This window comes from Bos grunniens, chromosome 2 (genome assembly GCF_055505025.1).
Source record: "Bos grunniens cultivar Pamir isolate PY7600 chromosome 2, Bosgru_T2T1.0, whole genome shotgun sequence".
Lineage (NCBI taxonomy): Eukaryota > Metazoa > Chordata > Mammalia > Artiodactyla > Bovidae > Bos > Bos grunniens.
The window spans coordinates 87,366,706-87,380,270 of record NC_141166.1 but is presented as its reverse complement, the minus strand read 5'-3'; the positions used below and the strand labels follow the sequence as shown (position 1 = coordinate 87,380,270).

Genomic DNA, 13,565 nt, shown 5'->3' with positions numbered 1-13,565 from the left:
TCAATGCAAAGAAATAGAGGAAAACAACAGAATGAGAAAGACTAGAGATCTCTTCAAGAAAATCGGAGATACCAAGGGAACATTTCATGCAAAGATGGGCTCGATAAAGGACAGAAATGGTATGGACCTAACAGAAGCAGAAGATATTAAGAAGAGATGGCAAGAATATACAGAAGAACTGTATAAAAAAGATCTTCATGACCCAGATAATCACAATGGTGTGATCACTGACCTAGAGCCAGATATCCTGGAATGTGAAGTCAAGTGGGCCTTAGAAAGCATCACTACGAACAAAGCTAGTGGAGGTGATGGAATTCCAGTTGAGCTATTTCAAATCCTGAAAGATGATGCTGTGAAAGTGCTGGATTCAATATGCCAGCACATTTGGAAAACTCAGCAGTGGCCACAGGACTGGAAAAGGTCAGTTTTCATTGCAATCCCAAAGAAACACAATGCCAATGAGTGCTCAAACTACCGTACAATTGCACTCATCTCACACGCTAGTAAAGTAATGCTCAAAATTCTCCAAGCCAGGCTTCAGCAATACATGAACCGTGAACTTCCAGATGTTCAAGCTGGTTTTAGAAAAGGCAGAGGAACCAGAGATCAAATTGCCCACATCCGCTGGATCATCGTAAAAGCAAGGGAGTTCCAGAAAAATATCTATTTCTGCTTTATTGACTATGCCAAAGCCTTTGACTGTGTGGATCACAATAAACTGTGGAAAATTCTGAAAGAAATGGAATACCAGACCACCTGATCTGCCTCTTGAGAAATCTGTATGCAGGCCAGGAGGCAACAGTTCGAACTGGACATGGAACAACAGACTGGTTCCAAATAGGAAAAGGAGTTCGTCAAGGCTGTATATTGTCACCCTATTTATTTAACTTCTATGCAGAGTACATCATGAGAAACGCTGGACTGGAAGAAACACAAACTGGAATCACGATTGCTGGGAGAAATCTCAATAACCTCAGATATGCAGATGACACTACCGTTATGGCAGAAAGTGAAGAGGAACTAAAAAGCCTCCTGATGAAGGTGAAGTGGAGAATGAAAAAGTTGGCTTAAAGCTCAACATTCAGAAAACGAAGATCATGGCATCTGGTCCCATCACTTCATGGGAAATAGATGGGGAAACAGTGGAAACAGTGTCAGACTTTATTTTTCTGGGCTCCAAAATGACTGCAGATGGTGACTGCAGCCATGAAATGAAAAGACGCTTACTCCTTGGAAGGAAAGTTATGACCAACCTAGATAGCATATTCAAAAGCAGAGACATTACTTTGCCAACAAAGTTCGTCTAGTCAAGGCTATGGTTTTTCCTGTGGTCATGTATGGATGTGAGATTTGGACTGTGAAGAAGGCTGAGCGCCGAAGAATTGATGCTTTTGAACTGTGGTGTTGGAGAAGACTCTTGAGAATCCCTTGGACTGCAAGGAGATCCGACCAGTCCATTCTGAAGGAGATCAGCCCTGGGATTTCTTTGGAAGGAATAATGCTAAAGCTGAAACTCCAGTACTTTGGCTACCTCATGCGAAGAGTTGACTCATTGGAAAAGACTCTGATGCTGGGAGGGATTGGGGGCAGGAGGAGAAGGGGACGACAGAGGATGAGATGGCTGGATGGCATCACTGACTCGATGGATGTGAGTCTGAGTGAACTCCGGGAGTTGGTGATGGACAGGGAGGCCTGGTGTGCTGCGATTCATGGGGTCGCAAAGAGTCGGACACGACCGAGTGACTGATCTGATCTGAAAAGTATTTCAATATTTATTCATGCCATTAAAGCAACTCTGCTAGAAATGAATGTGTAGATTCAGTCTACAATTTAAACCATTTATTTATTAAAAGTGAAGTAGAGCGTGCAAGTACTACATTGACTATCATGAGGCAGTCATGACTACCATGACTACATTGACTACTGCTGCTGCTAAGTCGCTTCAGTGGTCTCCAACTGTGTGTTACCCGGCAGCCCACAAGGCTCCCCTGTCCCTGAGATTCTCCAGGCAAGAACACTGGAGTGGGTTGCCATTTCCTTTTCCATTGACTACATTGACTACCAAAAAGAATTGTAAGATGGGTTCTAATTCCTAAGATAACTAAGATCTAGCTGGAAAGATGAGAAAATATTTGAGTAGTAATTAAGATTCAAGGTGGTATGTTTGAAAGGGAAAGTTATTTTTGGTTGAGTTGTTCTGGAAAGCATCCTTGTTAGAAAAGAGAGACTTAATGAAGGCAAAGCTTGGCATATGTCAATGTGATGAGGGAAGTAAGTTCTTAACAGGAGTACTGATGTAGAGATGGAGAAACCAGGAGACAAAGTGTCACCGATTTTAGCTGGAGGGATAGTGGCGTTGATATTAGAGTAATAGAGAAGTATTTGGAGAATTATTTCCCAGAATATGGAGGAACTGGAATCACAAAGAAATGTAGTCATTGAAGAAAAAATAAAAGGGTCTTGGAAAAGATTACCATTATAGATAGAAACCACCATGAAATAGATGTTCAATGAATATTCATTAAATGAATTAATTGGAAGACTATCACTAGATATTTATTACCAGTCTTAACAATAAGGTTCATTATAGAAGCAAAGAGATAAAACCAAAGAGATACATAAGAAAAGAGGTTCTATTTCATTTAGAATAGGATTATAGACAAGGTGAGGAACTAAAGAAGCAAGTGCTCTTTCTGCAGCTATACAATAAGAAAGATAAAAAGCTAGTCATTCAATTCTCTTTTTGAAGTGAAAGAACTCTAAGCTTCATTGCACTGCCTATTTCACCTGCTGGTGCTGCTGCTAAGTCGCTTCAGTCGTGTACAACTCTGTGCGACCCCGGAGACGGCAGCCCACCAGGCTCCCCCGTCCCTGGGATTCTCCAGGCAAGAACACTAGAGTAGGTTGCCACTTCCTTCTCCAATGCATGAAAGTGAAAAGTGAAAGTGAAGTCGCTCAGTCATGTCCGACCCTCAGCGACCCCATGGACTGCAGCCTTCCAGGCTCCTCTGTCCATGGGATTTTCCAGGCAGGAGTACTGGAGTGGGGTGCCATTGCCTTCTCCACCTATTTCACCTGCTGCTGCTGCTGCTAAGTCGCTTCAGTTGTGTCTGACTCTGTGCGACCCCATAGACGGCAGCCCACCAGGCTCCCCTGTCCCTAGGATTCTCCAGGCAAGAACACTGGAGTGGGTTGCTATGTCCTTCTCCAATGTATGAAAGTGAAAAGTGAAAAGTGAAAGTGAAGTCACTCAGTCGTGTCTGACTCCTAGCGACCCCATGGACTGCAGCCTACCAGGCTCTTCCATCCATGGGATTTTCCAGGCAAGAGTATTGGAGTGGGTTGCCATTGCCTTCTCCTAGTACTTCCCAAATTCTGTTGTTTATTACATAATCTCCCCCTATGAAAGACTTTAACTTCCTTCCCTTTTGCTCTGTCTTTATAGGATAACAAATGTCTGTGTTCCAGGTCATCTTCTTAGGCAGCAATGCCTTGATCCCTTTCAGGCAGTGTCAGGTACCCCCACTTCTGTACAGCAAAGGTACGTACTACTCTTATATTCTACCTTTCAAATGCAGTTCATTCCTTCACATGCTTGTCTCATGTTTTACTCTGTCCCTATTAATCTGTTTCTAGCATAGTGTATGATTGACAAATATCTAATGAATTAAATAAATATTTCCAGTATCATAATTCTGACAGTAGAGCAGAAAACTTATGAAACAATTCATTATCTCTAGACAATGAAAATAAAAGCATTTCTGGCTGTCAAATGATGCTTTCTTAATACCTGGAGGGAATAAATATAAAGATGGTAATTCAAAGTTTCCTTATGAATTCTAGGTTCAGCCCAAGTAAGGTAGTTTCATATTAGACATTTCATATCCCTCTCTCTAAACACACACACATATATATACATATATTTATATATGTATATATTATATATAATCTTAATGATCTTTTTTCTACATGCACACACACACACACACACACATACACATACATACACATAAATTTTTACTTGATGGGAGTATCTTCAAAAATACTATGCTTCTGCCATGTGGCTTTCCAAACAATTTCCATAGAAATAAATAATCAAGACAAATCTTATTCTTCCATCAACCATACTCTTACTTAATTGTCTGTTATTTATTTTGTGGAAGATTTCCAAATTTTAATAGTTAGAAATGAGCAATAAGTAGATGTTCTATGGAATAAATCATGCAATAAAGACATAGTGATTAAAGAGAATTTTCCAGGAGTTTCCTACTTAAACTTTTTATATCTTTGGGTATTTTTTGTTTGTTTGTTTTATTTCATTCTGGAAATCCACAATTGGCCTTAAAAGGGCTGTGTGCTCCTGAAATTGTGTGCTGTGCCTTGTAATATGAGCATTTTTTCCTTGGGAAAGTTTTTTGCTTTTTTCTTGTCAATGTCAGACGTTGAAAGTTACCTATGACTGAAAGTATTCTACTCTTTCCATTTTAAAGAGTTAGACAATGAGATATATGCTCAGTGAGAATAGTAATTATAGTAGCAATAAAGATAGATAATTTCAAATTGATTGTATCTTTTAATCTTAACCCTGAGAAGTAAGTTTTTTAAATCTTAATTTTTCTGATTATTAAATTGAAATTCTGATCTCAAACATCTTGCATAAGCGCGGCAAGTTATTCCACAGTAGACCATGGAACCAAGCTTCCCATCTACATATCTACAACTCATTTCAGTAGACTTGGTCCTTGCCCCACCAACTCTCTTCAGGACTCTTTCTCCTTCCATCTGTTTTCCTCCATGCATAAACATGATTAGTGCTTGAACAGCTTGTCCAGCTGTTCCCAGTCTCACTTGCCACCATGGTTTCAGGTCTCCTAAGCTTGGAACGTTTTAGGGCTGGGAAATCTGACTCAGCAGAATTGATATTTTGAGCTGGCCATAAGGAAATCTGTATGGTCACACTTCACTGCCAGTGGTCAGGATGATGGTACACAGGAATGGAAACAGAATTGGCCAGAAAGAGCTTTGTGCTAGAAACTTGGACAGGAGGGTAAAAGAAAATACATGAATTTGGAGTAAAGCAAGGAGAGGAAGGTAAAAGAGAGACCACGTGATATCAAGGACCTTGGCTCAAGCAGAAAAGGCCCCATATATCAGTACCAGAGAAGGCAGACTTCCACAGTGTCAGGAGAGCCTGCGCCTAGTAGTCTCAGCGACTCTGTCTCTAACTACAGTCTGAAACCATCCTCCCTGGTCAAAGAAAAGCAGTTTGTAGGAAATTGAAGCCAAACCCATCCATCTGACCCAACTTTTATAGGGACATTTAAAGCATCTTAACTCAGTTCTGCATACATGAATTCTGTCAGTTGGATCTTTGTGATACAAAACCATCTTCATTATATTCTCATTTAATTCTGAAATTCTGTATCAGCATGAGAGCATCAGTATTTCTCTCTGCTCCCACCATTCCTCATCCTCTTCCTGGATGCTTTCACATACCAAAATTAAGGGACGGTTTTGCAATGTAACTTAAGCCTGAGGAGGAAACAACACTGGCTTCTGGTTACTAAGGATTTCAGATATCTTCATTTATTCTTACTGTTTTATTAAGAAACTGAGGTTCAGAAATGTCATATCACCTAATGGGGATAGAAACCTTAAGTTCTCAAATTTCTGATTAAGAACCACTCCCTCTGTGTTGTGCAGTGTTCAGTACACATATTCTAAATACTGCTGATTGACCAGAAAGAAAATTGGTTCCTGATGCTTATTCTTCTTGGTATTAAGCTTAATAAGTATTTTATTAGTCCAATAACATTGCCATATAAATTCATGGCCCCTTGGTACTTAGGTATTTGTATCCATGCATGCACTCAACTGGAGCTTCCCAAGGGGTGCAGTGGTAAAGAACCACCTGCCGATGCTGGAGACATAAGAGACACGGGTTCGATCCCTGGGTTGGCAAGATCCCCTGGAGGAGGAAATGGCTACCCACTCCAATATTCTTGCCTAGAAAATCCCATGGAGGACAGAGGGGCCTGGTGGGATACACAGCCCATGGGGTTGAAAAGAGTCGGACATGACTGAGCAACCGGGCACACACACACATGCACCACATTAATCAGGTCAGAGTTTATACCTATCATGGACCGTCTAGTTCTCTGTCTTTCCACATTGGTTTAAGCCAAACATTGTGATTGGAAATATCACAGGGCACACATGGTTTTCACAAACCTGTAGATAATTTTCCACCACTAAATTAAGTCCCCTACATATGAGTGAGTTCCATTCCAAGAGCATGTTCATAAACATAAAATTTGGCACTAGTGGTAAAGAACCCGCCTGCCAGTGCAGGAGACATAAGAGGCATGGGTTCGATCCCTGGGTTGGGAAGATCCCCTGGAGGAGGGCATGGCAACCCACTCCAGCATTCTTGCCTGGAGCATCCCCATGGACAAAGGAGCCTGGCGGGCTACAGTCCATAGAATTGCAAAGAGTTGGACATGACTGGAGCGACTGAGCACATAGTACACAAAAAAAGTTAGCCTAGATACCCAACTAACACAATTGGCTATGTATTTAGTAACACTATACTGTAATAGGTTTATGATACTTTCTACACAAATAACACTTAAAATAAACTAAAAAAGTAAAACATTTTTACTCTTACAGTATCTTGAAAAGTACGATAGTAACAACACAACAGCTGGTGCTTCTCAGTACTAGCTACATCACTGCTGCTTTTACGCTTGCTTGGGACATCCTGAGCTTGAGCTAGAGATACTGTACTACTGAACTCTTACAGTGCTGCACAGGAACATACACAAGGCCACGACCACTTGCATGTGATGCACACAAGCCTGTGACCATGTGCACCAGACACATGAATGAACTTACATGATTGGGCAGGTGAAAGTATGTTTATGCCTTTGAAAGTTTGCAACTTGAAGTTTCTTATGTAGGGGGCTTTCTGTAGATTCTATTATTATGCTAGAGGCCACCCAAGGCACTAAAATATAGATCAGCAGGATATATCAGCATTCTCTGTTTGCTTAGTCTCAAGGTTCTAGGCAGCGGAGGGGAAGACATGGTAGAGACAGGAGAGGGAATGGACCAGAGATCTGTGATACCTGAATTTACCTTTCATGTCAGAGAAAGTGAATTTCAAGTAAATCTTTAAGGCTAGTGAAGGTTTCTTTGCACTTTCCCTTTATGGTTCTCTATTTTAATCACTAAGGAAACCTCTTCTTTTTCTGCTAAAGTCCTGGAGCTCTGATGGAAAAATGGCTTTTGGGTGACCCTGCACTTCATTTGTGAAATGTAGAGAAGGAAAGAGCAGAGGTTTTGCAGTCCGTTCTTTCTTCTACTGATATGGTCAGTACTGGTCTATTTAGAGACTGTGCTCTCAGCCTCTATCTGGTGATGGACTGGCAATATAATCCATGATTCTCAAGCCACTGAAATTTTGGTTTGGCTTGTTACCAAAACCTCAGGACAAACTAGCCTGTCCTAACTGATAACATTTCCCAGTGTTCTCCCTCCTGATGAAAAGTCCATGGACTTTTGTCTTTTGAACTAGGACATTGAAGAGTTGCTTATATATTACAGTTAGTAATTTAGGCATAATTAACTGTTATTCTAAGGCCAAATTAGTTGAAAACAAAACAGTGCTTCACAGTTAGAGCAAATTTAGCAAAATGAGCAAGAGGAAGGATTGGTTATTCCATTTTGAAGTGGCTGTGGGACACCCATGTATAAAGGAGGACCTTTAGGTTACCTCCTGGTAATCTGTCATCCCAGTCACTACTGGCACAATTTGTTAACCTCTCTAGGCCTCAGTCTTCCCATCTGTATTTATTACTAACAGTATCTTTCTCATATTGTTAATAAGAGGATTAAATGGCATAATGCATATAAGACACCTAGCACAGGGCTTGGATATTACTAATAAATTAATAAGTGGAAACAATTATTTTTCTTCCAACATTTTCCATCCCATCTTAATTCCTGTCTGAGTATAGTCATGCTTGCTTCAGCAGTGTAAAACTAATTATTTTCGTTCATATGAACAGCTTACCATTTATGCCTAATGATGTGTAGCACAATAGCTGCTATACATATCATTAAATATGTGTCTGATTAACTTTGTTGTAATTTTAATTGCACACAAAATTCCTCTTGTGCATACTCAACCATCAAAGACTATTGCTCATGAAACATGGTCGACTGCTTTCAGCCTGCAAGGATTAGGGGGAGTGTTGATCACACATAGTATAAATCATAGACCTGAGAGCAGCAGAGCTCAAAGGAAAGAACACAAGGTTGGGATTTATGTAGACCAAGGACTAAAATCTTCAGCTCCATGATGGCAATTTATGCAAACTTCTTCTGAGAGTTTTTCTCTGTGCAACATGGCTAGTGAGACCTATTGTGTAGGGTTTTGTGAGGAATAGAGATACTATACATAAGATGATCAACAAGGATCTTGGAACACAGGAAACAGTTTTAGACTTTAGTTTGTAAGAGACTTCTGGAATTCCATTATGTGAGCCACCTCTGCTTTGGAGGTATAACCTTATCATGTCCTCCCCTCTCATTTTGTACAAAAGCAGAGTTGGAGATACCAGCATGATTTGCCCAGGGTCATGTAGCTTCTGAGGGAAGTAGAGAAGCTGAGCCAGTAATGAGTGCCCTACCTCTTCCTTTCCTCCCTTCTTTCACTCCGCCTTTGCCCACTGCTGGCAAAACAACCCAAAGCACACATTCTTCTGGGGTTGAGTCAGTGGCATCCTGTGACTTCCTACCCAGAGAAAGGAAGCACATTTGAGTCAGGAGGAAATGGAACTGCCACATAGGAAAGGACATCAAAGAGGAACAGAGGACAGCCAACCTGCTCTGTGCTATAAATGTGGCAAAAAGCCACATCAAAATGGTTTTGTAGACTCAAGAAACTGGAGAATATAAATAACAAAATGGTATCTGAGTAACACCCCTTCTTCAGGAAGGAAATTGGGGCTCTCTCCTGCTAATCAGAGCCTGTCTTCATGGGGCCTGAGCTCCAACTTTCACAGGAGAGCTGCCTTCTTTGGGTAAGCATGTCTGAATACTTCCTTCCTTGTAGTCTTCTTTCACTTGACAATGACCCAGCGTGTGGACAGACTGAGTAATCTGAGCTGTCTAGGATGATGGCTGCAAACTGTCACTGTGGAGTAGCTGCTCATCAGAGGACCCCATCTGCTGCATCCTGTCCTTTCTTAGAATGGACAGCTGCTTTCTCAGAAGGTCTAGTGCTGGTGAACAAACCTTGATTCAGAGCTTTGAGGGAGATTAATAGACAATTCAGACTTGACAGCTCTCTCTCTTGGCTACATATTTTCATCTTGCCCTGGTCTTTTCTCTGAAGTCTTGGGAATAGTCGATTTTGATCATTTGAATCTTGGTATAGTATTTCATTAGGGAGGTGAATTACTTTACTTCTCATGTACTTCTGTGAAAGTGTAATTGCAAGGATGAAATGAAAGAATATGAGTAAACATGGATGTTCTTAGATAAATATTAAGTGTAAAGGAAATGGTAGTTTTTCTCTCCTTCCTATAAAATATTTTCTAAATCTAGGGAAACAAAGCTATAGTAAATATAGGTATTTTTGAGTATTTCAAAAACAGGAAGGGTAAAATATGAGAGAGGATTCTAATTCCTTATCATATTGAATATCTCACTTTATATAGCTTTAAAATTTTATGATAAAAAGAAAAATGATAAAATTAAAAATTAAATCATTATAGAGAAGTAGTGTACCCTTAGTGAGTATTGTCTGTATTAGGTATATAGTTCATTTTAATACTAACTAAAATTGTCTTTCAAAAATCACCACCTCTATTCATTTAATAAATGAAGCAAAATTAGACATTTGATATGGTTTGTTGTTAATGAATTCAGAGTATGAATGAAGCCATTTGAGGATGATATTTTTCTGGCTATGATAAAATCTGTTTATGATTTTTCTGGTTATGAGCTTGTGGTTTAAAAAAATTGAAAACACTGTTGCTAGAGAAGTTGTTGTTCATCAGCTCAGTTTTAATTTTCTTAGGTTCTTGGGAAAGGTCCTGGAAAAAACCAGTCCCATGATTAAAGCTGAGAATTCTATGATGCCCATTGGATCTTTTTTTAAAATGTAACACTTACTGAAATAACTAAATACATTGTTTCTCAGTGTCCTTCATCACAGCAGTTGTTGAGCAGTGGAGAAGCAATTAGCTTCTTCTTCAGTATTAAGTTATGTGTCAAAGAAGGGGAAATGGAAGTTCTGAACTTTTTTCTAGAGGTTATATCATTTATATAACTAAGAATTCACCATAATATACATATATAATTTATTTGATATCAATAAGCCCATCTATCACACCACTGATGCCTCAAATAGTTTGAGAGAGGAAAACTGGAAATCATGTCTGCCATGATTGCTTGTTTGTGAGACTTGATTACTCTAGGCCTGTCTGGGCCTATGGGCCTGGAATGTGGTTTCCTTTTAAGCTCTTATGTGTACCCAGTAAGGGCTGCATGAATACATATGAGGAGAAATACATAGCTGTTACACACTCACCTGATAACTGAGTTGAGGTGGTTGTACATGGATAGCAATGAATGTTGTCTGCCTTGCAGCTTTTGAAGATGAGAATGGTCAGAGTGCAAATGGTGTATTAAATAGCAATGACATTTTCGTTTTCTAGGTAACTGTAAAGTAATATAAGAGTATCCATAAGAGGCACCTAAAATTGCTATTATTGTCGTGGGTATAGTCGAGCTTTTAGTGTTGATAGTCTTGGGAAAATAATAAGATAATAAAATATTAATTATGATAATAGAGACAATGGCTTTTATTCATGTATATATGCGTGTAGGGATTTCTTTGGAAGGAATGATGCTAAAGCTGAAACTCTAGTACTTTGGCCACCTCATGCGAAGAGTTGACTCCTTGGAAAAGAGTCTGATGCTGGGAGGGATTGGGGGCAGGAGGAGAAGGGGATGACAGAGAATGAGATGGCTGGGTGGCATCACTGACTTGATGGACGTGAGTCTCAGTGAACTCCGGGAGTTGGTGATGGACAGGGAGGCCTGGTGTGCCGCGATTCATGGGGTCGCAAAGAGTCGGACACAACTGAGCGACTGATCTGATCTGATACACACACACACGTACACATGTATATGGTGTTTGTAGTTTTCCGGGAGTGGTGCTGATTTCTTTATATGTTCAGTAAGAACAATTGTTGTATAATGATCCAAGTGTGATTATCATTTGTTTCCTTACATTAAAACTTCTTCCCTTCATCTATAACACAGATTCTAGGAAGTCTAGAATCATGCTGTTATTTCATTTATCCTTATTTTACAGATAAGGAGTCCATTTCAGAAAAGTTAAATAACTTATGCTGAATACTAATAGTATACAATTCTAATAACATATAACAGTGTGAGAAGGATAACTTCTAAGTTAGGTGAGCAGAAATTACTCACATTAAGAGTAGGCTGTTTTGGACACTGACCAGATTGTTTCTCAGCCTTTCTTTTCCAAGATCATTATTTACTTAAAAATATATATATATATGCTCCAACTCCCCTCATATTCTTTAGGGATAAAGCAAGAAGTATTCATACTGAAGATTATTTAGCATGTACTTTATGGCAGGCATTGAGCTTGTGCTAAGGATGTAGCTGTGAACAGCAGTCACAGTCTCTGTGCTCATGAATGCAGCTGTGAAAAGAGAAGCAAGCAAATTAGCAATTAATATGTTGATGATTAGTTTTTCAAATGCAGAATATTTGTGATGAGAATATACAGCAAAACAACTAATACACAAATCGGTTAATACATAGTTATCTTTTACAAAATTATCCTTGAGGTAATTATATAAATACGGAATCATAGATACCCTTTATCACAGGTTTAAGACAGATATAGAAGTTTTGACCTGTCTAGGAAAAGGTGTATCAGTTTTCTATTGCTTAGCAAATTTATCACAAACTTAGTGGCTTAAATATCATATATTATCCTATAGTTCAGGAGTTCAAAATGGATCTTGTAATCCTAAAATCAAGGTATCAGCAGAGCTGCATGTCTTCTCCATATTCTAGGGGACATGATGTTCTTTGTCTTTTCCAGCTTCTAAAGAGACTGCCCACAATCCTAGGCATGTGGCAATGTTACTTTGACCTCTGTTTCCATTGTTACATCTCCTCCTTTGCCTCTCAATCTTTTTTCTCCTTCTTTTATATGTAAGGACCTCTGTGATTACATTGAGCCCATCTGGATAACTTAGAGTACTCTTTTCATCTAAATATCTTAATCATGTTTGTGAAGTCTGTTTTTGCCGCGTAAGGAACAACTCAGGGCTTCCCAGATGGCTCAGCGATAAAGAATCTGCCTGTCAGTGCAGGAGACAAAAGAGACGTTGTTTGATCCCTGGGCTGGGAAGATCCCCTGGAGAAGGAATGGCAACCCACTCCAGTATTCTTGCCTGGAAAATCCCAAGGACAGAGGAACCTAGTGGGCTACACAATTCATGGCGTCGCAAAGAATCATCCATGACTGACTGACTGAGCATGGAATCACGTAACTTCTCAGAAGTTTCTGGGATTATGAGGGGAGCTTCATTGAGAGGGATGTTATGTTGCCTAACATAAACATTATGGTGAAAATAATGAATATGTGAATTTAATACTTAATCTATTTGACATAGATAAAATATAGATGGAAAGACATTTTAGGTTGAGTTCTTAGGAAATTCTTTTCAAATTCACTATTCTCAGGATTGTAACCTGGCTTTGTTTTAGTCTATGTGAAACATGGATTATGATTATATCTTTCACACTTATGCCTTGGTTTTTATTTAATAGAATGATATCATGTCCAAGTGTTTGTCCTTCCAAATAATTTCAAAGACAAATTGAAGCCAACTATAAATCAGAATCACTCCTCTTTGGAGTAAAATAAATAAAAAATAATCTGCTTATCCAATAACAGGGTGTTTTTTTGTAGGAAAAAAAAAATAGACCAAAAAAGTATCTACTATATTTTAAGACTACCAATTATGAGTAAGGGAGTGCATCAGTTCAGTTCAGTTGTTCAGTCGTGTCCAACTCTTTGCAACCCCGTGGACTGCAGCATGCCAGTCTTCCCTGTCCATCACCAACTCCTGAAGCTTGCTCAAACTCAAGTCCATCATGTTGGTGATGCCATCCAACCATCTCATACTCTGTCATCCTCTTCTCCTCTTGCCTTCAATCTTTCCTAGCATCAGGGTCTTTTCCAATGAGTCTTTTCCACCATAGCACTGCAGATGGTGATGGCAGCCATGAAATTAAAAGACGCTTACTCCTTGGAAGGAAAGTTATGACCAACCTAGACAGCATATTAAAAAGCAGAGACTTTACTTTCCCCAAAAAGGTCCATCTAGTCAAGGCTATGGTTTTTCCAGTGGTTATGTATGGATGTGAGAGTTGGACTGTGAATAAAGCTGAGCACCAAAGAATTGATGCTTTTGAACTATAGTATTGGAAAAGACTCTTGA

At 39.4% G+C, this 13,565-nt stretch overlaps 1 long non-coding RNA gene across 42 annotated transcripts in view; it reads left to right on the top strand.

Moving 5' to 3' along the window:
• Nucleotides 1–13,565, top strand: part of LOC147378299 (uncharacterized) — a 677,507-nt gene that overhangs the window by 20,216 nt on the left and 643,726 nt on the right. For 38 of the 42 annotated variants that reach the window (XR_015145843.1, XR_015145817.1, XR_015145811.1 and 35 more), the window contains exon 2: nt 3,446–3,541. The exons of 2 other annotated variants lie outside the window; for them this stretch is intronic. This is a non-coding gene — a long non-coding RNA (uncharacterized LOC147378299). Of the gene's footprint in view, nt 1–2,749; nt 2,900–3,445; nt 3,542–13,565 lie in introns of all 42 variants that reach the window. 2 more of the 42 variants (XR_015145853.1, XR_015145864.1) reach the window with 1 other exon arrangement.